The sequence below is a fragment of the Pristis pectinata genome, chromosome 19 (genome assembly GCF_009764475.1).
Source record: "Pristis pectinata isolate sPriPec2 chromosome 19, sPriPec2.1.pri, whole genome shotgun sequence".
In the NCBI taxonomy this organism is placed as follows: Eukaryota; Metazoa; Chordata; class Chondrichthyes; order Rhinopristiformes; family Pristidae; genus Pristis; species Pristis pectinata.
The window spans coordinates 2,845,513-2,869,832 of record NC_067423.1 but is presented as its reverse complement, the minus strand read 5'-3'; the positions used below and the strand labels follow the sequence as shown (position 1 = coordinate 2,869,832).

The following is a 24,320-nucleotide window of genomic DNA, read 5'->3' as shown; positions in this document are numbered from 1 at the left end:
TGTAAACTTAAAAAACAGAATGCTGTGATTAATAAATCCCTGTTGCTCTAATGAGAATGCTTTAACTGAATGGCCTATGGAAATTTCCCAGTGTAGTTACTGATGCAGCCAAAGGCCATTGCAAAACCTTAGGATAGTCCTGTAAACAGGAATAAAATTAGAGGACAGTGGGGAAGGAGAGATGATTTCAATGTAAAACTGAGGTGCTCAGACTAAACTAAAGTAACCGGCAGATTCTGTGGTCAGAGATCTACAAGTTAATCATATTTATGTTAATTTATAATTGGACATGCTACAAATGGTAGGACTAATGTCAAGAGGCAGTGCACTCTTAAAGGCAAGACCCTTAACAGTGTTGAATAGCAGAGAGACCTTGGGGTGCAAGTCCATGGCTCATTGAAAGTGGCTACACAGGTAGATAGGGTGGTTAAGAAGGCTTATGGAATGTTTGCATTTATCAATCAAGGTATTGAGTATAGGAGTCAAGAAGTTATGATTCATCTCTATAGAACTCTGGTTAGGCTGCATTTAGAGTATTGCATGCAATTCTGGTCACCTCACTATAGGAAGGATGTCGAGGCTTTAGAGAAGGTGCAGAGGAGGTTTACTAGGATGTTGCCTGGATTAGAGGGCATGTGCTATCAGGAGAGGCTGGACAAACTTGGGCTCTTTTCTCTGGAGCGGTGGAGGCTGAGGGGTGATCTGTTGGAAGTGTATAAAATGATGAGGGGCATAGATAGGGTGGACAAGCAATATCTTGTTCCCATTATTGAGCGATCCAATACCAGAGGGCATGCATTTAAGGTAAGAGGGGGTAGATCCAGAACAGACGTGAGGGGTACGTTTTTTACTGAAAGAGTGGTGGATCCCTGGAACGAGTTGCCCGATAGGGTGGTGGAGGCAATTTCATTGGGGGCTTGGATGGGCACATGAATGAGAGGAAAATGGAGGGATATGGGTATTCTGTAGGTAGGAGGGAATAGCTATGTCAGCACACACTGTGGGCTGAAAGGGCCTGTTCTGCGCTGTACTGTTATATGTTATAAATACAATTCCTCAGAAATCGTTCTAAATAATTTTTCTTATAACTATTAATGTAAATAGAGGCATCCTCACCCACTTTGCCTATGTAATTATCCTGCCGTAATTTTGATCTCTGGTTAACTAATTTAAGATTATTTTCCTTGCTGTCTACAAATGGAACAGCTTGTTAAAGAAATGGTCTTTCACAAAATTGTTCATTGATAATCAACCTTCAATCACAACCAGCTTCAGCATAATCTAGAGTTTTGAAGTAAATGTTATTGGAAGTAAACCAGTAGATTGGAGTGTAGCACACACTAAAAGTATCTGGGCAGGTTATTCCGCATAACTAATTCCCAATTTCAACAATTTAGTCTTGTACTGTTACCAGCTCCAGAGTCAAACTGATATTGTATAAATAATTAAATGAACTAACTCGACTAAACCAGAGGATGAAATTCTTACTTGGGAGAGTAACAACGGACTGTACTGCTGCAAATGGGCCAGCAATACCCGTGGATTCAAGACTAGCGTCATCTTCGGCTGACAAACAAAGCCTTTTGTGTAGAGGTTCTTGATTATCTTCAGATTCTAAATCTGAATTTGATACACAATAAAATGCTTCATAGTGGATGAAAAGAAAGTTATTTTGTAATACATTTCAGATAAATCTTTTATCATGCATGATTAGCAAAGAAGTATTAGAATATTAGGATAGGCAGTGTGTTACCAGCATGTTGGACAGAATTTTCTTCAGCATCATCTCTGAATTAACCAAATGAAATATGTCCCAATCTTGTCATGTGCACAAGTCCATGTTGTGCACAGGTGCAATGAAAAACTTACTTGCAGCAGCATCACAGGCACACAGCATCAGATAAGCAGAATTCACAAGAAAAACATAAAGTGACATGACAACTAAACTGAGGGTATCAGTCATCGAGATGCAGCTTGCCTTCTAAACTACCTGTTGGACCTGCCTCCTAACCTTTTGTGATTCATGCACTAGAACACCTAGATCGACCTGAACTTCACTCATTTGCAGCCTCTCCCATTGAGGTGAGGATTTAGATTCCTCTTACCGAAGTCCATGACTTCACAGCTCCCCACATTAAACTCCATTTGCCAGGTTTTCACCCAATCCTCAATCTATCTACATCCTGATGCAGTCACAATGTTCTCATCACAATCTGCCCTTCCACCTGTTTTCATATCATTGACAAACTTGGAAATTTTACCTTTCATTTCCTCCTCCAGGTCATTAATGTAAATAGTAAACGATTAAGGGCCAAAAACTGATCCCAGAGGAACTCACTGGTTACACCAAACCAGCCTGAAATGGACCCGTTTATTCCAACTCTATGTTTTCTATGTGACAGCCGATTTTCGATCCATGTTAACAAACTTCCTCCAAGACTTTAGACTCTTAAGCAACAAAGGTGTGGGTAAATTTGTCAATGACACAAAGATTTGTAGGAAACCAAGCCGTGAAGAGGACATACGAGGAGCTGTGAGGGAACTTGGCCTTTTCTCCTTAGAGCGACGGAGGATGAGGGGGGGATCTGATAGAGGTATATAAGATGATGAGAGGCATTGATTGGGTGGATAGTCAGATGCTTTTCACCAGGGCTGAATTGGTGGCCACAAGAGGACATAGGTTTAAGGTGCTGGGAAGTAGGTACAGAGGAGAATGTCAGGGGTAAGTTTTTTACTCAGAGAGTGGTGAGTGCGTGGAATGGGCTGCCGGCAACGGTGGTGGAGGCGGATACGATAGGGTCTTTTAAGAGACTGTTGGATAGGTACATGGAGATGAGAAAAATAGAGGGCTATGGGTAGCCTAGTAATTTCTAGGGCAGGGACATGTTCGGCACAGCTTTGTGGGCTGAAGGCCTGAATTGTGCTGTAGGTTCTTCTATGTTTCTATATGGAAGCTACAAGGGACATAACTGAGTGGACAAATTGGCAAAGGGAGTGTAATTTGGGAAATTGGGAAATTGTCCATTTTGGGAGGGAAAAAAAAATTCTCTAAAAGGAGAGAGATACATCGCCGTCTGAGGTGTGGATGGATCTAGGTGTTCTCATTCAGGATTTGCAAAAGTCTAGTATGCAGATACAGCAAGTAATCTGAGAATCTAACAGAATGTCATTGTTGTCGCTGTGGGAAATGAGTACAAATGTAGAGAGATGACACCTTAAGTCACATGCGGCAGTGGTAAGGCCACATCTGGAGACTGTGTACTGTATTGGTCTCCTTATTTAAGGAAGAATGTAAATGCATTGGAAACAGTTCAGGGAAGGTTTATCAGACTAATACTGGAACGGGTAGATGCCTCAGGTGGAAAAGTTGGACAGGCCAAGGCTTAAATGCAATTGAGTCTGGAAAATTGGGGGGACTTGATTGAAACATACAAGACCCTAAGTGGTCTTGACAGGGTGTATTTGGAAAGGGTTTTACTCTTGTGGGAGAATCTCGAACTTGAGGTCACTGTTTAACAATAAGCAGTCACCCATACAAGGCAGAGAAAGGGCAAAAGTTTTTCTTTCAGAAGGTCAGCGGAAAAACCCTTTGAATACTTTTAAGACAGATGTTTGAAGAGCAAGGTTGGGGGGATGGGTGAATGGTTACCAGGCATTTATGGGCCTGCAGAATAGCTCTTATTGAACAGCAGAGCAGGCTTGAGGCTTTCTCCAGCTCCTAATTTGTTTGTTCATATAAAATTACATGAAACATTTTTCATATGAACATACAAATTAGGAGCTGGAGAAAGCCTCAAGCATGCATACCTAATCACCAACAAATCTAATGTGGTTAGATAACCACTCCTGTTGATAAATCTTGCATTAAGTAGATAGTAAATATATACAATTTTTTTTTGATTTTCACAGCAAATATAAAGAAACTTTAAGAACAGGAAAAAACTAATCTGCTCAACAAGGCAGCTGTTTTGGTTGTTGTAAACCCGCTGCCTGTTACAGAGCAAGGATGCACAGATGGGGACAGTTCAGTGTCTAGGGTTGAAGGAGCATGTGGCAACAATAGACTCTCTGTGGTATTTTCCTGCATTAAAGCATCTGTGAGAATAAACAGCATTGGCTGCCATTTAAACAAGATAGGACCTTCAGATTTACTTCCATCCTGATCATCCACTGCTCTGTGGTTCGTGAGGCGTCGACAGCTTGCTGACATATGAGCAGCTTCAAGTTCCTGGGTGTCGGCATCTTGGAGCATCCTGGGCCCAAACACATTGATGCATCACGAAGAAGGCACGCCAGCAGCTCTACTTCATTAGGAGTTTGAGGAGATTCAGTATGTCACCAAAGACCTTTTCAAATTTCTATAGATGTACGGTGGAGAGCATTCCAACTGGTTGCATCACAGGCCGGTATGCAGGCTCCAATGCACAGGATCACAGAGGCTGCAGAGGGTTGTAGACTCAGCCAGCTCCATCACGGGCACAACCCTCCCCACCATGGAGGACATCCTCAAGAGGTGGTGCCTCAAGCATCCATCACTAAGGACCCTCACCACCCGGGACATGCCCTCTTCTCGTTACTACCATTAGGGAGGAGGTACAGGAGCCTGAAGACCTACACTCAACGATTCAGGAACAGCTTCTTCCTCTCTGCCATCAGATTTCTGAACGGTCCATGAACCCATGAACACTACCTTGTTATTTCCTCTTGTTTGTGCACTATTTATTTGTAACTTACAGTAATTTATGTCTTTGCACTGTACTGCTGCTGCAAAACACAATTCACAACATACAAACCTGATTCTGAAGAAGGCAACATCCATCATCAAAGATCCCCACCATCCGGGCCATGCCACCTTCCCGCAGCTCCCATGAGGCAGGAGGTACAGAAGCCTGAAGTCCCACACCACCAGGTTCAGGAACAACTACTTCCCTTCAACCACTCAGTTCCTGAACCAACCGGCACAACCCTAATCACTACAGTTTATCACTACTATGACCACTTTGATCACTTTGCACTAAAATGGACTTTGCTTTTTTTTTGTTCCAATTTTTTTTCTTGCAAAATTGTGTATATGTTTAACTTTTGTTTTTCTTGTGAATGCTGCTTATTTGACGCTATGTGCCTGCGATGCTGCTGCAAGTAAGTTTTCATTGCACCTATGGACACCATGGACTTGTGCAGATGACAATAAATTGACTGACTTTGAACCCTGGCCATTGACAACACAGAAGAGAAAGAGTCAGATGGATAAAAAGAACGAGCAGCAGCCTGGAGCTGCAGGAAAAGTATTAAGTTATATTGCTTCCAACATTTAGCCAGCAATATGCAAATTAACTGTCTCTGAATACTCTTTAAACAGAATACTGAGAAAATTAATGAATGATCCAGTTTATCTGTACCGTTCTGAGGGCAATGTAGAATCAGATTGCCTTCGGTATCCTGGGCTAGGGTTACTGAACTGATTGTTTCCAAGGTAACTGTGCTAGAATTCGCCTTCAATTGTGTTCATACTCAATCTGAAATAAACAGAAATAAAATGTATTACTTGTAATTTTGTAAAGTAAAAGATTTTGAGTAAGAGAACAAGTAAACACTTACACTTAAAGAAAATTGATGGTCTTATGAAATGGTTCCCATTTAAAAGGATTTTCCTTTGCAAATTCAACTGATACTCAGAGAAAAAGAGACTTCCATTTTGTAATGCTTTCCACTTGCTCAAGCTGTTGCAAAATGCTTCAAGCTGGTAAATTACCCTTAATGCTTTTTTGCAGCTATTGCCTCAGCTAATTTCTGTACAAAAATAGTCAAAATGAAATAAAATAAAACAATAGTTCATCTTGTTGGAGTGTAGGAGGCTGAGAAGTGACTTATAGAGGTTTATAAAATCATAGGGGCATGGATAAGGTGGATGGTCAGTCTTTTTCCCAGGGTAGAGGAGTCTAAAACTAGAGGGCACAGGCTTAAGGTGAGAGGTGAGAGATTAAAAGGGGCCTGAGGGGCAGTGCTTCCACACTGAGGGTGGTGGGTATGTGGAGGCCAGAGGAAGTGGTAGAGGCAGGAATAATTACAAACCTTAAGACATTTAGACAGGTACATGGATAGGAATAGTTCAGAGGGGTGTTGGGCCAATCACAGAGAAATAGGACTAGCTCAAGTAGACAATTTGGCCGTCATGGACAAGTTGGGCCCGAAGGGCCTGTGCCTGTGCTGTATAACTCTATGGTGCTGCTGCTACAGTAATAAATACTAGCCAGGATTCAATACAAATTCCCCTGTTCTTTTTAAGAAAAGGCCTTAGCACCTTTGAGAAGAAACATCTCCTCCAGTAGCATTCTGAACGGGCAACCCAAATTCTGGAGGGGTGTTTAAACTTACGACTATCGGACCGAAGTTGACAGTATCATTAATGAGAGAGAAAAAAAGGAATGCCAGCTCCAGTTGTACATATTCTGTTCTGACAAGGTGACTTGGGACCAGGAACATTGACTCTGTTTCTTTCTGCATAGATGCTGTCTGACCTGCTGAGTGTTTTCCAGTGTTTTCTTATTTCAATTTCTAGCATCTGTGGATTTTATTTTGAAAGACACATGCCATCAAAAGACCTCCACCTCCAAACACCATGCCCACACATTCTGACCACTGGTCGCACAACATCTCAATAAACTGTTTCACCACACCTTTCGCCAATCACAAAGAAAATAGGCTCCTTACTATCCAAATGGCTGACTCTTGATTCTTATTCAAACAACCATGTCATCCATGTCTGGTAGTTTTGTAATGTCCTACAAGAACACAAGAACAGGAGTAGGCCACTCGGCCCCTCAAGCCTGTCACACAATTCAATATGATTGTGGCTAATCTATGCTGGCCTCAGCTCCTCTTCTGTGCTAGTTCCCTATATCCCTCAATTCAATGATCTTTCAAGTATTTATCTACCTCCACCTTAAATAATCTTCCCGAAAAGTGGCTGCACAGGTTGATAGGTTGGTAAAGAAGGCATGCTTGCCTTTATTAGTCGAGGCATTGAGTTCAAGAGTTAGGAAGTTATGTGCAGCTTTATAAAACTCTGGTTAGGCTGCATTTGGAGTATTGCATTCAATTCTGGTCGCTCTATTACAGGAAGAATGTGGAGGCTTTGGAGAGGGTGCAGAAGAGGTTCACCAGGATGCTGCCTGGACTGGAGGGCATGTGCTATGAGGAGAGGTTGGACAGACTTGGGTTGTTTTCTCTGGAATGGCAGAGGCTGAGGGGAGACCTGATAGACGTTTATAATAAGATTATGAGAGGCACAGATGGAGCAGACAGCCGGTATCTTTTTCCCAGGATTGAAATGTCTAATACTAGAGAATGTGCATTTAAGGTGAGAGGGGGTAAGTTCAAAGGGGATGTGCAGGTCAAGTTTTATTTTTTCACACAGAGAGCAGTGGGTGCCTGGAATGTGCTGCCAGGGGTGGTGGTGGAGGCAGATACGATAGAGGCGTTTAAGAGGCTCTTAGATAGGCACATGGATGTGCAGAGAATGGAGGGAGATGGACATTGTGTAGGCAGAAGGGATTAGTTTACTTAGGCGTTTAATTAATTCAGCACAACATCATGGGCCGAAGGGCCTGTTTCTGTGCTGTACTGTTCTGTGTTCTACATAATATATCTAATGATCTGGCCTCCACCACCCTCGGGGGCAGAGAATTCTAGTGATTCACTCCCCTCTGTGCCCTAGCTTCTGCAGTTAGCATTGAAGCCACATCACTTGTTGCTGACATCAAAGAAAGCTTCCTACAGTGTAGAGCAATTTCTGCATGCAATTCGCGATTCCATCTTTGCATAGTATCTGACTCCAGTTCAGCTGTGATGCCCTCAAACCAATCACACTGAAACCAGGAAGAAAAGATGCAAACCTCAGCTAAAATTTTAAATTCTGAAAATATCGCTATTTAACAGATTGGAAGATATACACAATTAAGGTGGAAGCTGAAGAAAAACGAAGAAACATAACAAAAACTATTGTATCATAAAATATTTATATGAGGAAATTATAATTCACACATACAAAATTATGTTAAATATGGCTTCGCATGCTATTACAGATGGACATAGACCTCATGTATAAAGTGCAAGATTTTCAGGGAGTTTTTACAGTGAAATTAGTCTATAAATATCTTAAGTTCTCAACTGGCTTTCCATGGTTGTGGTAGAGAATAGAGAAGCCCCAAATTATTGTCGGCATATTTAAGACCTTTGCTTTAAACTACATGTGTGATGAAATGCCGCAGAGTTGGTAGTAAGGCAAGCAAATGCAACGTTAATGTATGAGGAGCGTTTGATGTCTCTGGGCCTGTACTCGCTGGAGTTTAGAAGAATGAGGGGGGGATCTCATTGAAACCTGCTGAATATTGAAAAGGCCTGGATAAAGTGGACGTGCAGAGGATGTTTCCAGTAGTGGGAGAGTCCAGAACCAGAGGGCACAGCCTCAGAATAGAAGGACGTCCCTTTAGAACAGAGATGTGGAAGAAATTCTTTAATTAGAGGGTGGTGAATTTGTGGAATTCATTACCACAGACGGCTGTGGAGGTCAAGTCATTGGGTACATTTACAGTGGAAGTTGATAGGTTCTTGATTAGTAAGGGCGTCAAAGGTTATGGGGAATGGGATTGCGAGGGAAAAATAAATCAGGCCGTGATCGAATGGCGAGCAGACTGCTCCTATGTCTTATGGTCTTATAGAGTTGCTGTCACTTTCACAGTGGAAACGATGGTGAATGCCTATAGCTTTGCCATTGTCAAAACTGCAAAGACTGGGCTGATTCCTTCACTGTTTTTATTGCCCATGTTGCTCACTGGGGGATTGAAAAACCTCGACACAAAAATGTGCTCTTCATAAAAAAAGACAGACCAAATGTATTGAACAAGAGAACATGCAAATAACTTTACCATTCTTCAATAATTCTCAAAACAGTTGGTGACACTGGCCATAGGTTTGCACTGTTGTTACAATTTATTGCATCTGATCATTGCCCATGACCGCAAGAAACTCCACAGAGTTGTGGACACATCATGGAAACCAGCCTCCCCTCCATGGACTCTATCTACACTTCTCGCTGCCTCAGTGAGTGATAATAAACCTGATTCTGGTCATAATCAAAGACTCCACTCATCCTGGACATTCTCTCTTCTCCCTCCTCCCATCGGGCAGAAGATACAAAAGCCTGAAAGCACGTACCGCCAGGCTCAAGGACAGCTTCTATCCCACTGTTATAAGACCATTGAACGGTTCCCTAGTACGATAAGATGGAGTCTTGACCTCACAATCTATCTCGTTGTGGCCTTGCACCTCATTGTCTGCCTGCACTGTGCTTTCCCTGTAACACTTTATTCTGCATTCTGTTAGTTTTCCCTTGTATGACCTCAACGCACTGATGTGATGAAATGATCTGTATGGATTGTATGCAAAACAAAGTTTTTCACTGTACCTCGGTACACACGACAATAATAAACCAATTTTCTATTGGTGTTCAGAGCAGTATTGAATCTTCTCAGCACCAGTGCATTACTGCAAGAGTTCCTCTGAACAGTGTCCTAGGCCAAACCATCTACAGCTGCTTCATCAATGCAGTCAGGAAGGGAACGTCTACTGATGATAACACAATGTTCAATTCCACTTGCTCTTCCTCAGATAATGAAGCAGTCCATGTAGCAAGACCAAGGTAACATTCAGACACGGACTGATAAGTGACACTTAACATTCACACTATGCAAATGCTAAGCAATGACCTTCTCCGTAAAGACAGTTTAACTACTTGATATTCAGCGAGTCCCCTACCATCAACATCCTGGAGATGTCACTGACTCGAAATTTAACCAGACTAACCAAACTAAACACGGCCACAAGAACAGCTGAATCTGCAGGCCCTGTGGAGTGCGGCTTACTTCCAGACTCTGCAAAGCCTTTTCGCTATCTACAAGTCAAGAATAAGACCGAATACTCTCTTCTGGATAAACACTTCAGAAGCTCGGCATTATTTAGGACAGTCAAACCACTTGATCACCACCCCTTCCACTAGCCCAGACAGTCGTTCCCTCCAACACAGTCGTTCCCTCCACCACTGGTGGAACGTGACTGCGATCTGTACCATCAGGCATGGCAGTGTAGCGGTTAGTGTAAAACTATTACAGCGCCAGTGACCCGGGTTCAATTCCGGCCGCTGTCTGTAAGGAGTTTGTACGTTCTCCCCATGACTAAGTGGGTTTCCTCCGGGTGCTCCAGTTTCCTCCCACATTCCAAAGATGAATGGGTTAGGAAGTTGTAGGCATGCTATGTTGGTGCCGGAAGCGTGGCGACACCTGCGGGCTGCCCCCAAAACACTGCGCAAAAGATGCATTTCACTGTGCGTTTTGATGTACATGTGACTAATAAAGAGATCTTACCCACAAAGTGCACCGCAGCAATGTGAGGTTTCTCTGACAACACTTCCTAAGCCATGACTTCTTACCACCATAAAGGACAGCTCGTGGAACTTCACCACCTGCAGGGAGGAGCATTAAACACTGGCCGAACCAGTAACAGGGATGTTCAGAAGGGGGCTACACAGTGGGGTGGATTTTGCTGGCAAGACCCACCCGCTGAGTCACCACTCACGGTCCCTGCATGCCATATCTAACTGGGGAGATGACAAGGGCCAATCTTACTGGCCCTCTGCCTCTGGTGGCATGTTCTTGTTACCGCCATCAGGGAGGAGGTACAGGAGCCTGAAGACCCACACTCAACGATTCAGGAACAGCTTCTCCCGCCATCAGATTTCTGAACGGTCCCTGAACCCATGATCACTATCATGTTATTCCCTTTTTTTGCACTATTTATTTTGTAATTTACAGTAGTTTTATGTCTTTGCACTGTACTGCTGCCGCAAAACAACAAATTACACATCATATAAGTCAGTGATAATAAATCTGATTCTGATGTTGCTATCTGTCAAAGCCGTAGGGAGATTTAATAATCTTTAAATGTCTGACATTCAAAGACAAATAAAAGGGGAGGAACTGACAATGTTTCTACAGAGACAACATTGCCAAAATGGGCTGAATGGCCATTTTATTCACTGTTTTGACTTTATAAGCTGAAAACATTCTACTTTAACCAGTAATCAGAGATTATACTTATTGCACCTTTCTCATAAGCGAACACTGCAAACATTCTTCAATGTTCAGCTAAATAACCTGTTGTGATAGAATAACTACAGCTCCCCCTGCAAGTCTCACACCACTCTGGTGTGTAAATACAATGCTGTTCCTTCAACATCACAGGGTTAAAATCATCAACACGTTACAGCACTGTGGGAATACCTTGACAACATAAACTACAGGTAAATACATCATCAATTAATAACAACATTAAGAAGACATTTGTATAAGTGCCAAGTAGAAAGTTTAGAGGGATATGGGCCAAATGGGCCAAGCTTAGGTGGGTACCTTGGTCTGCATGGACAAGATGGGCTGAAGGGCCTGTTTCCATACTGTATTACTCTATGATGCTAACTCAAGGGCATTTAAGGATGGGCAACAAATGCTGGCCTCACCTCCAACAACATTCTATGAATGATTAAAAACACCAGTTGTGTGGGGCTACATCAACGAAATGGATGCAACAGTGGATCATGTGTGAGCAATTACCTTGCTCTGGGCAGTGTAGGCAGCTGTGGTTTTTTGCATCACTTTGTAATATGATTATTTCACAAAATGTGTTACATACTCCAGTCATAAAACAGGACGTGTGGTGAACTTGATACATGACACATCCTGCCAACAGTATTGAACCGAGTGCGATGCTGGAAACAGAGTTAACTCCTTCCTCAGTCACTGATTCTTGGGTGAGAATTGTGCAGTTGGATTTTATCTCGGAGTCAGACCTCCAGTGATATGGTGATCATCTTTTACACAGTTGGAGTGAATGCATTTGCCCGTCTTCTGTGTTGCTTGCCCTCTGTTCTGTGACCAAACCCAGCCAATTGTTCATTAAACCAATATTACAATCCAAGTCTTAGTGGGTTTCAGGAGTTGTGGGTCCAAGTTCCATGCAGTGCCTTGAGCACAAGAGACCAAGGGTGACACTCCAGTGCAGTACTGGGGCAGAGACAATTAAGTAAAGGCCCCTGTTTCCTCTCTCAGGGTGTACGTTAAGATAACATGGCACTATTTTGAAGAGGAGCAGACAGATTACCCTGATGTTCTGAAAAATATTTATTGTGAATCAACATCACTATCAGATGATTAGCTGGTTATTGTTATATTGTTGTTTCTGGAGGTTTGCTGTGTTCAAATCAACTTTCGTACCTCTTACAATGGTGACTTCAAAAGCAGTTCACTGATTGTACATATACTTTGGGGCATCTTGATATTATGAAGGGACGATATAGACATGCATTTTCTTGTGTGTAACCTCTTGCGTATGGGTGGTGGTATTCTACACGTCCTGAAGCTATTGACTGGGAAACTGAACAGAAGTGTTTCAACAGGTCAATAGCATCAGTGTTAAAAGAAATATAGTGATGTTTCTCCTCAGTTCTGCTGAAGGGCCCTTGAGTAAAACTAACTGCTTCTTTCACAATGGATGCTGCTTGACGTGCTGAGTGCTTCCAGCATTTTTGTTCTGGAGTTTCAGCAACAGCAGTGTTTTACTCCAATATTTTAATATCCTTCTCGAGAACAATGTAACAGCAGCCTAACGCTGGGATTCATAGTCTCAAAATGTTCACAAAAGTTCCAAGCAATGGTCAGATATGCCACCTGGTACTTCAGTAAGTGTCCAGCTGCTTATGAAGCTATTCCGTAGAAAATGTAGACTTGTAATTCATCTCTGGTCAGTTGCTCTAAATTCGCTCTAGAGTATTAGCACATTGTATGGAATGATTTCAGAGGCAGATACAAGATACTGCAGTGACTGTAGAGCATGGTTAGGGCTACCAACCAGAATGAATTCCTAGACACATATTTTATTTGGGATTGAAAGTCAAGAAACTTGCAGAACAGTTCTGATGAAGGGGCTTCGACCTGAACTCAGTTTCTCGCCCCACTGATGCAGACTGACCTGCTGCATATTTCCGCCATTACCGGTTTGCATCTTATTTCAGAAACTGGATGCAACAACCAGCACTTGTAGTGAACCGTGATCACTTGCATTTCGATAACGATTGTATCTGCTACCTCCATAGTCAAGCCCCAGCTGGGAAGACACTGTGACGAAGACTGCTTTCTTAAACTGAAACCCATTTGCTGGTTGATGGTACATAATGAGCGGGTGAAAACAGAATCATAAACAGATGCAGGAAACGGTTACAAGAGAATGGAGAAACAGGAAGCCATTCCCCACTATAGACTGTTCTACCATTCAACTGAAGATGCTGAACTGTGCCACACAACCTGGCAAATCTCCTTTAAACTTTCCACCCATCACCTTAAACCTATGCCCACTAATACATGGCATTTCCACGCTAGGAAAAAGACTCTGATCACCTACCTTATCTATGCCTCTCATAATTTTATACACTTCTATCCGGCCTCCCTTCAGCCTCCAACGCTCAAGAGAAAACAATACCTCTCCGCAACTTAAAACTAATGCGGTCTCTTTCTTAAAAAAAATTTACAGCACGGTAATAGGCCCTTCTGGCCCAACGAGTCCGTACTACCCATTTAAACCCATGTTAACCTACCTGTACGTCTTTGGAATGTGGGGGGAAACCCGAGCACCCGGAAGAAACCCACGCAGACACGGGGAGAATGTACAAACTCCTTATAGACAGCGACGGGAATTGAACCCCTCCTGAAGGTCCCCTAGCACAGTAAGATGGACTCTTGACCTCACAATCTCTCTCGTTATGGCCTTGCTCCTTATTGTCTGCCTGCACTGTACTTTCTCTGTAACTGCAACACTTTATTCTGCATTGTTATTGTTTTCCTGTGTACTACCTCAATGCACTGATGTGATGAAATGATCTCTATGGATGGCATGCAAAACAAAGATTTTCACTATTCCTTGGTACATGTGACAATAATAAACCAATTTACATTGTCATTGGATTTCCTCTTAGCTTCTGCATCCAAAAACTATCAAGTTGGTCAAATGCAATTAGTTTGCAACAAACCCACACTGGCTTTCCCTGATCAATCTATGTTTGTCCAAGTGCCTTTTCTCTCTGCGATTATCATTCCCAAGAAAAACTCTCCCTCTCTCCCTTAAACTAATGTCTGTAAATTCTAGGGGTACCCTTGCATTCTTATCCTGAAGGTGTAGGCTTTGCAATGCTCAAGCACTGTATCCAAGATAAAAACAGAAAATGCTGGAAACAGGTCAGGCAGCATTAGTGGGAAAGGGAAACAAGTTAAAGTTTCATGGTCAAAGACTCTTTCTCTGTAACATCATATACTGCATTCTGCCTTTCTCTTTCCTACCTTGATGTACGTACGTATGGATATGATCTATCCGGATGGCACACAAACAAAAGCTTTTAACTGTATCTTGATACATGTGACAATAATAATAAAGCAATACCTTAACTATGTTTCACTTTCCTCCGATGTTGTCTGATCTGCTGAATACTTCCAGAATGTCATTTTAATTTCAGATTTCCAGCATCTGTAGTACTTTTTATTTTCCGATCACTGTATCTAAGATATTTGGAAGATTATAGCCATAGTAGATGTTTCTCTTATTTCCCTTAATAACCCAGAATGAATGCCATCTGCACTGGGCGATTCATCCACCAGCTTTTCAAGCAGCTTCTCTTTATCACCTCATTTAGTATTGCAGTATATCATTCTTTGCCGAGACACTGGCAGCACCTTTGTCATCAGTTAAGATTGATGTATCAGTCTCATTTAGCAGCTCAGCCATGCCCTGCTTCCTCGTTTTGTAACTTCATGTGACCCAGCAACTTACTGCTTTGAGGTAGGGCAGAGGTAGAGTGGGGAGAGAATTTTTGGACCCCCGCTACTGTGTGAGATAAAATATGATTTCTGTTGAAAAGGTAAATAATCTGAAACACCAGCTGTTTCTTACTCCATAGATGCTGAGTGACCTGATAAGTATTTTCAGCATTTTCCTGCTTTTGTTTCAGATTTCCAGCATCTGCATGTTTGACGTAACATGTATCACAGGCTTCTGGTGCCATCTGGTGTTAGTTACGATTCAAACAGCTGAGTTCTTCCAACTTTGTTTTTTGTTCCATATAATTTCCTCTATCATTTTGTCTAAATGAAACTCACACGTTTTCATCTGCACAGAACATACGAGAGTCATACAGCATGCAGAAAGGCCCTTCAGCCCAACTTGTCCATGCCTACCTGATCTAGTCCCATTTGTATGCATTTGGTTCATATCATATCTCTTTAAACCTTTCCTATCCATGAACCTGACCAAATGTCTCTAAACATTGTAATTCTATGCACGTTTTGAATGCATTCTATGCAGGTTTTGAGGGGATTGGAATGTCACCACCTGCCCCAACAGCCTCCAATGCACCTGAACCCAGTCACCGCTGCAGACGCAAGATTGGTCTTCACGAGAGTGAACCCACAGAAAGCATCTGGCTCGGGTGGTGTCCCCGGCGACGTCTTTAGATCCTGCGCAGATCAGGTGGCGGGGGTACTTGCAGACATTTTTAACTTCTCCCTGCTTCAATCTGAGGTTCCCACTTGTTTTAAGAAGACCACTATCATCCCGGTACCCAAGAGAAACAAAGTAACATGCCTTAATGACTACTGCCCGGGGGCTCTGACATCTACCATCATGAAGTGCTTCGAGGGGCTGGTCATGGCACGCATCAACTCCAGCCTCCCAGACAACCTGGACCCACTGCAATTCACCAAAACAGGTCTCCAGTGGACGCCATCTCCCAGGCCCTCTGGAGCATCTGGACAGGAAAGACACCTACGTTATACTACTGTTTATTGTCCACCTTCAACACTATAATTTCAAGCAAGCTCATCTCCAAACTCCTATACCCAAGACTCAAAACCTCCCTCTGCAGCTGGATCCTTAACTTCCTGATGAACAGACTGCAATCAGTGAGGATAGGCAGCAACACCTCTGGCACGATTATTCTCAACACTCGTGCCTCACAAGGCTGTGTCCTCAGCCCTCTACCCTACTCCCTATACACTCACGACTGTGCGGCCAGATTCTGCTCTAACTCCATCTACAAGTTTGCAGATAATACCACCGTTGTAGGCCGTATTTCAAACAGCGATGAGTCAGAGTACAGGAAGGAGAGAGAGCTTAGTGACATGGTGTCATGACAACAACCTTTCCCTCAATGTCAGAAAACAAAAGAGCTGGTCATTGACTTCATGAAAGGGGGCGGTGCACACACTCCTGTTTACAACAATGGTGCTGAGGATGAAAGGATTCCTAGGAGTGAACATCACCAATAGCCTACAATAGCCTATCCTGGTCTAACCACATAGATGCCATTGTCAAGAAAGCTCCATAGCGTCCCTACTTCCTCAGGAGGCTAAAGAAATTTGGCATGTCCCCCTTTGACCCTCACCAATTTTTATTGATGCACCATAGAATCATCCTATCCAGATAGGATAGGTACAGCAACTGCTCTACCCATGAAGCAAGAAACTGCAGAGTTGTGGACACAGCTCAGCACATCATGTAAACCAGCCTCCCCTCCATGGACTCTGTCTACACTTCTCGCTGCCTTGGTAAAGCAGCCAACATAATCAAAGACCCCACCCACCCTGGACATTCTCTCTTCTCTCCCCTCCCATTGGGCAGAAGATACAAAAGCCTGAAAGTACGTACCACCAGGCTCAAGGACAGCTTCTATCCCGCTGTTATAAGACTATTGAACAGTCCCCTAGTACGATAAAATGGACTCTTGACCTCATAAACTACCTTGTTATGGCCTTGCACCTTATTGTCTGCCTGCACTTTCTCTGTAACTGTAACACTTGTTAATCTCACAAATGCTGGAAAGAACGCAGAGAAAATTTATGAGGATGCTGCCAGGACTCGAGGGCCTGAGGTATAGGGAGAGTTTGGGCAGGCTGGGACTTTATTCCTTGGAACGTAGGATACTGAGGGGTGACCTTATAGAGGTGTATAAAATCAAGAAGAGTACATATTGGACGAATGCACATAGATTTTTTTTACTAAGATAAGATGTCTTTATTAGTCACATGTATATTGAAACACACAGTGAAATGCACCTTTTGTGTAGAGTGTTCTGGGGGCAGCCCGCAAGTGTCGCCACGCTTCCGGCCCAACATAGCATGCCCACAACTTCCGTCTTTGGAATGTGGGAGGAAACCGGAGCATCCGGAGGAAACCCATGCAGACATGGGGAGAACGTACAAACTCCTTGCAGACAGTGGCCAGTATCGAACCCGGGTCGCTGGCGCTGTAAAGTGTTACGCTAACTGCTACATACCGTGAACCAAAAACCAGAGGACATAGGTTTAAGGTGAGATGGGAAGATTTAAAAGGGACCTGAGGGTAACTTCTTCATGTGGAGGGTGGTTCTTGTATAGAACAAGCTGCCAATGGTAGAGGCGGGTACAATAGCAACATTAAAAAGACATTTGGATAAGTACATGGATAGGAAAGGTTTCGAGGGATATGGGCCAAACACAGGCAAAATGGACTAGTTTAGGTACGCAACTTGGTCAGCATGGACGAGTTAGCCAAAGGGCCTATTCCTGTGCTGTATTACTCTATGACTTTATTCTGTGTTCCGTTATTGCACTACCTCAATGCACTGTTGTAAGGAAATGATCTGTCTGGACGGTATACAAGACAGTTTTTCATTGTACCTCAGTACATGTGACAATAATAAACCAATTTAGTTGTTCCTGCCTCTACCACTTTCTCTGGTAACTTGTGCCATATACCCACCACCCTGTGTGAAAATCTTGCCCCTTAGGTCCCCTTTAAATCTTTTCCTTCTCACCTTAAAGCTACGCTCTCCAGTTTTAGACTCCTCTACCTTGGGAAAAAGACTACCTATACCCCTTATGATTTTATATCGTTCTATAAGTTCACCCCTCAGCCTCCTTCACTCCAGGGTAAACAGTCCCAGCCTGTCCAGCCTTTCCTGATAACTCGAGCCCTCCAGTCCTGGCAACATCCGTGAATCTTTCCTGCCCCCTCTCTAGTTTAGTTACATCCTTCCTATGGTACAGCAACCTGAACTGCACACAACATTCCAGATGCAGCCTCACTGATGCCTTTTACAGCTTTATCATGTTGTACCAACTCCTGTACTAGATCTATTTCTTAAACAAAATGTTTGCATAAATAAGGCTACTTATACCAGTAAAGGCTTACAGTCAATGCCATTTACTGGATATAACAGAACATACCAAATGTATTTTTTTTAAACTGTGAGATGATTAGGGACAGTCAGCATGGCTTTGTGAGGGGCAGGTCGTGCCTCATGAGCCTGACTGAATTCTTTGAGAATGTGACAAAGCACATTGATGAAGGTAGAGCAGTGGATGTGACGTACATGGATTTTAGTAAGGCGCTTGATAAGATTTCTCATGGAAGGTTCATTCAGAAAATCAGGAGGCATGGGATCCAGGAAAACTTGGCTGCGTGGATTCAGAATTGGCTCACCCATAGAAGACAGAGGGTGGTGGTAGACGGAGCGTATTCTGCCTGGAGGTCGGTGACCAGTGGTGTTCCGCAGGGATCTGTTCTGGGACCCCTGCTCTTTGTGATTTTTATAAATGACTTGGACGAGGATGTGGAAGGGTGGGTTAGTAAGTTTGCTGATGACATGAAGGTTGGTGGTGTTGTGGATAGTGTAGAAGGTTGCTGTCAATTACAACAGGACATTGATAGGATGCAGAGCTGGGCTGAGAAGTGGCAGATGGAGTTCAACCCGGAAAAGTGCGAAGTGATACACTTTAGAAGATCGAATTTGAAGGCAGAATACAAGGTTAATGGCAGGACTCTTAGCAGTGTGGAGGAACAGGGGTCCACGTCCATAGATCCCTCAAGTTTGCCACGCAGGTCGATAGGTTTGTTAAAGTGGTGTATGGTGTGGCCTTCATTAGTCGGGGTATTGAGTTCAAGAGCCGCGAAGTGATGTTGCAGCTCTATAGAACTCTGGTTAGACCACACTTGGGGTATTGTGTTCCGTTCTGGTCGTCTCATTATAGGAAGGATGTGGAAGCTTTAGAGGGTGCAGAGAAGATTTACCTGGATTGGAGAGCATGTCTTATGAGGATAGGTTGAGTGAGCTCAGGCTTTTCTCCTTGGAGAGGAGGATGAGAGGTGATTTGATACAGGTGTACAAGATGATGAGAGGCATAGATCGAGTGGACAGTCAGAGACTTTTTCCCAGGGTGAAAATGGCTAACACGATTGGGCATAACTTTAACGTGATTGGAGGAAGGTATAGGGGGGAATGTCAAAGGTAAGTTTTTTTTACACAGAGAGTGGTGGGTGCGTGGAACGCACTGCTGGCAAAGGTTGTGGGGGCAGATACATTAGGGACATTTAAGAGACTCTTAGATAGACACATGAACGATGAAGAAATAGAGGGCTATGTGGGAGGGAAGGGCTGGGTAGATATCAGAGCAGGATAAAATATTGGCACAACATCGTGGGCCGAAGGGCCTGTACTGTTCTATGTTCTGATTATGAGGCAGTTTGGTAACAGTTACAAGGATTGTAAAATAATTTCCCCAGACCTATCTCCACCAAGGCTTTGCCACACATTAATTAAAGCCAACATACTGTATTGATCAGAAGATACATTGTGGAGCCACAAACATACCTGGCATCAGTCAAGTGTTTTTTTCAACCTTAGATAAGTCATCTCCCTACCAGAATCTGTAATGATGTCAGATTCTTTAGCATTTTGGAATTAAAATTTCTAAAGTTACAGAAACCTGATCGTGCATCAGCGAGTAATACGCAGTTAGAACCACATCCTCCACTCGGTCATGCTGATCTGACAAATTAATGAGCTATTAGGTTTTATTTTATTGATCAAGAGAATCATTATAATTGTGTAGATTTTTTAAAAAATGACAAAGGAAAAGAATGGTATAAAATATAGGCAAATATTCAAAGCTAAAAATTGATAGACACGCACAATAAAATAGAAATCAGTGCATGTTCCAGATTCACAAGTGTATTCATTATCTTTGAAATATTTTAATGAACACAAGTTTACTAAAGTGAGCCACCTGATTCCCCAGGACAGTGCAACAAATGTGCAGCATAACAAATGGACAGTTATTACACTTTACTGTGGAAACTTTGTGTTTCTTGATATAAAATGTACATCTGACTCTGTATTGGAGACTCAGCAGGTATGTGCAAGTTTTCCTCAATTAATATCAGCCTGTTATTTGTCATTAAACCTCTGATTTCCCTTTTATACATTACACTTTGAAATATCTGGAATTTTGCTTGAATCTGTTACTGCTCATTAAAACAAATTTCCCTATTATTTTCTATTTTCAAAAATTCAGATCGTTCTTTAACCATCAGACATCTCAATGTGCTCCAGAGAACCCTTCATCAAACATTAGCTCAGACAATTCCCTTGGGATTGGGCACCATTCCAATCCATCTTCTACTTTGCTGAAGGTCCAGTGACCAAGAGATCTGTCGGGGGTTTTAAGACCATAAAACCAAGGAGCAGAATTAGGCCATTCAGCCCATCGAGTCTGATGGGACATTGGAGAGATAATCAGTGGTAATTGAAGACGAGGACCCTGAGCCCATGGCTTCGAGAAGAACCTGCCCTCAGAGTGAACCTGCCCAGATCTTCCTAGATTAGGAAGTATCTGGGTGTGAATCCGTGAGGGAGCTGCGAAAGTGAACTAGCTGTGGAATTGTTTAAGCCAAGCAGTGAATAGTAATAAGACCATAAGACGATCAGATATAGGACCAGAATTAGGCCATTCAGCCCATTGAATAGCAGAGTAGAATCAATCATGGCTGATTTTTTTTTAAAAATCCCATTCTCTTGCCTTCTCCCCGTAGCCCTTAACCCCATTACCAATCAAGAACCTATCAATCTCTGCCTTAAATACATCCAATGACTTGGCCTCCACAGCCCTCTGTGGCGACACATTCCACAGATTCACCACCCTCTAGCTGAAGAAATTCCTCCTCATCTCAGATCTAAAGAGATGTCCCTTTATTCTGAGGCTGTGCCGTCTGGTCCTAGACTCTGCTACTGATGGAAACATCCTCTCCACATCCACCCTATCCAGGCCTTTTAGTATTCAGTAGGTTTCAATGAGATCCCCCCCCATCATCCCTCTGAAACATGTTTAATGTACAGTTCCTTTCAGAGTACATGTGTAAAGTACTGTGCAAAATTAATTTGGCTGTAAAGATTCAAACAGCCAAAACCCTCTCAAATTTCCTTTCTAATTCTTCGAAGTTTAGATTCCCATTGCGCTTAATATCTCAACAAAACATATCCATTTAAAAAAGGTTGAACATAATTTGATACACAAATTGATGTCGAATTAGGTTAAACCACAACTAAAAAAAATCTTTGACAAAACCACGTTGTTTTTTAAAGATTACAAGCTATATTTTCTCGTCATACAGACTTGCGCCTGTACTTGTCACTGAATTAAATTTAATTTAAGAATAATTTGAAAGGTTAGATACTGACACCATTAGGGATCTATCTTTAATAGCAACCAAACACAATTATGGCAATATATCTAAATGTGGTACATGGACAAATATCCTTGCACATCATCTATATAAAGTACAAGATAAATATACTGTCATGTTACCTACATACATGAACACAAATACCCATGTACCCTAAACTACATTCAGTATTACAACATAAACACTAAACACCCTTCTGCAATAACTTGCAAAAGCATATGACCATGTATAACTAGATATATACATCTCTTAATCATATACAATTAGAGGAACGCAAGTACTTAAAATATAAAAATTATTAATAAAAGTATCGATAATTTTATTGCACAAAGTAAACGAGGATACAGAAAGCAAATTGCACATCAGATGAAGAGGGTTTTCACTTGCTGCGCAGTGACTGGTCCAACTCCACAACCCTGCGCACACCGCCCTCCGACGCCCCAACACAAACCCCAACCATCTGCAACTCCCCATAGCCCTCCACCACAACCCCGACATTCAAATCTTCACCCTCCCATTTCACTCCACCCTTGCCCACTCTACCTCTCACTCACTTGAGCTTCACCCCCTCAAACCACAACACACCCACCCAAAACTCTCCACCCTCATCGCCACCCACTGCAAATCACCCAATCTTTTCCAATCACAACCTTCCCTACTCCAACTCTCCCTCACCCCTCCCACCCTCTCCCTCTCTCACCCCCCTCCCTCCCCCCACCCTACCCCCTTCCCCAACCTCCCCCACCCTATCCCCGTCACCCTCCCTCCACCCCTCTCCCACCGGCCCCCTCTCACCCCCGACCTCCTCACCACCCTCCCGCTTCACTGCCACCATCCTCTCCCGTCAGCCTGCTCACCCCAACCCCATCCTCACCACCCTCAAACCCCCCACCCTCTCATCAGTCTAACCCCCATCCTCACCCTCACCCCCTCCTCTCCCCATTCCCTCAACAACCTCCCTCTCCCCATTCCTACAGTCCCCTCCCCCATTCCCTCCTCTACCCCCTGCACTTCCTCCTCTACCCCCTCCCCCCATTCCCTCCTCTACCCCCTCCCCCATACCCCCCTACACCCCCCTCTCCCCATTCCCCCTCCCCCATACCCCCCTACACCCCCCTCTCCCCATACCCACCTACACCCCCCATTCCCCCCTACACCCCCCTCTCCCCATTCCCCCTCCCCCCATACCCCCTACACCCCCCATTCCCCCCCTACACCCCCCTCTCCCCATTCCCTCTCCCCCCATACCCACCTACACCCCCCTCCCCCCCACTCCCCTTACACCCCCTCCCCCCCACTCCCCTTACACCCCCTCCCCCCCACACCCACCTACACCCCCTCCCCCCCACCACCTACACCCCCCCTCCCCCCCCACACCCCCTGCACCCCCCTCCCCCCCCACACCCACCTACACCCCCTCCCCCCACCACCTACACCCCCCCTCCCCCCCACACCCACCTACACCCCCCCTCCCCCCCACACCCACCTACACCCCCCTCCCCCCCACACCCCCTGCACCCCCCTCCCCCCCACTCCCCCTACACCCCCCTCCCCCCCACACCCCCTGCACCCCCCTCCCCCCCCACACCCCCTGCACCCCCTCCCCCCACCACCTACACCCCCCCTCCCCCCCACACCCACCTACACCCCCCCTCCCCCCCACACCCACCTACACCCCCTCCCCCCCACACCCCCTGCACCCCCCTCCCCCCCACTCCCCCTGCACCCCCCTCCCCCCCACCACCTACACCCCCCTCCCCCCCACTCCCCCCTACACCCCCCTCCCCCCCCACCCCCCTACACCCCCTCCCCCCCCCACCCCCCCTACACCCCCTCCCCCCCCCACCCCCCCTACACCCCCCTCCCCCCCCCACTCCCCCTACACCCCCCTCCCCCCCCCCACCCCCCCTACACCCCCTCCCCCCCCACCCCCCCTACACCCCCTCCCCCCCCCACTCCCCCTACACCCCCTCCCCCCCCACTCCCCCTACACCCCCTCCCCCCCCACACCCCCTCCCCCTACACCCCCTCCCCCCCCCCCCCCCCACTCCCCCTACACCCCCCTCCCCCCCCCACCCCCCCTACACCCCCTCCCCCCCCCCCCCACCCACACCCCGTCCCCCCACCATTCCCTCTCCCCTCAGAGCGGGGCCGGGTCCGGGTCCGGGGCTGCGGGCGGGCGGCCCGCGGTGTGGGTGGGAGGGAGCGGCCGCCCCCTGCGCCCCGGTGCCCGGTGCCGCTGCCCCCGCCCGCCCGGTGCCCGGTGCCCGGCGCCGCTCCCTCCCTCCGCCCGGTGCCGCCGCCTTTACTCACTTCCTGTTTCTAGGTCCGGGCACTTTGTGACAGCGGCCAGAGACCAGGATGGAGACAGCGCGCCCGCCGCCGGATGCCCGCCCGCCTCACTTCCGCCCGGCCGCCATGGAAACGCGGCCTACGCCGCCCAAAGGCCTGCGCCACCCAACACTCAGTTAAAACTTCACCGAGATAAAACCTCAGCGGGCTGTGTGCATCCTCCTCCAGCACCAGGCACATCTCCTCACCTTCAGGGTTGGGTTTGATGAGATGATCCCTGAAATAAAATAGCTGGAACCTGGAATCTCAGCAGGAGGGGAATAAAAAATTTGCTAAGTTGGTTAATTATGGTCACATGTACCAAGGAACAGTGAAAA

The 24,320-nt window shown here is 45.0% G+C and overlaps 1 protein-coding gene across 3 annotated transcripts in view; it reads right to left on the bottom strand.

The window, feature by feature from the left end:
• Nucleotides 1-24,069, bottom strand: part of dmtf1 (cyclin D binding myb-like transcription factor 1) — an 81,639-nt gene extending 57,570 nt beyond the window's left edge. For 2 of the 3 annotated variants that reach the window (XM_052034263.1, XM_052034262.1), the window contains exons 1-3: nucleotides 23,965-24,069; nucleotides 5,400-5,516; nucleotides 1,489-1,620 (exon numbers count right to left, since the gene is read on the bottom strand). The gene's annotated coding sequence lies outside the window, so the exon portion shown is untranslated. The remainder of the gene's footprint in view (nucleotides 1-1,488; nucleotides 1,621-5,399; nucleotides 5,517-23,964) is intronic. The other variant, XM_052034264.1, reaches the window with a different exon arrangement.
• Between the last annotated feature and the right edge of the window lie 251 nt (nucleotides 24,070-24,320).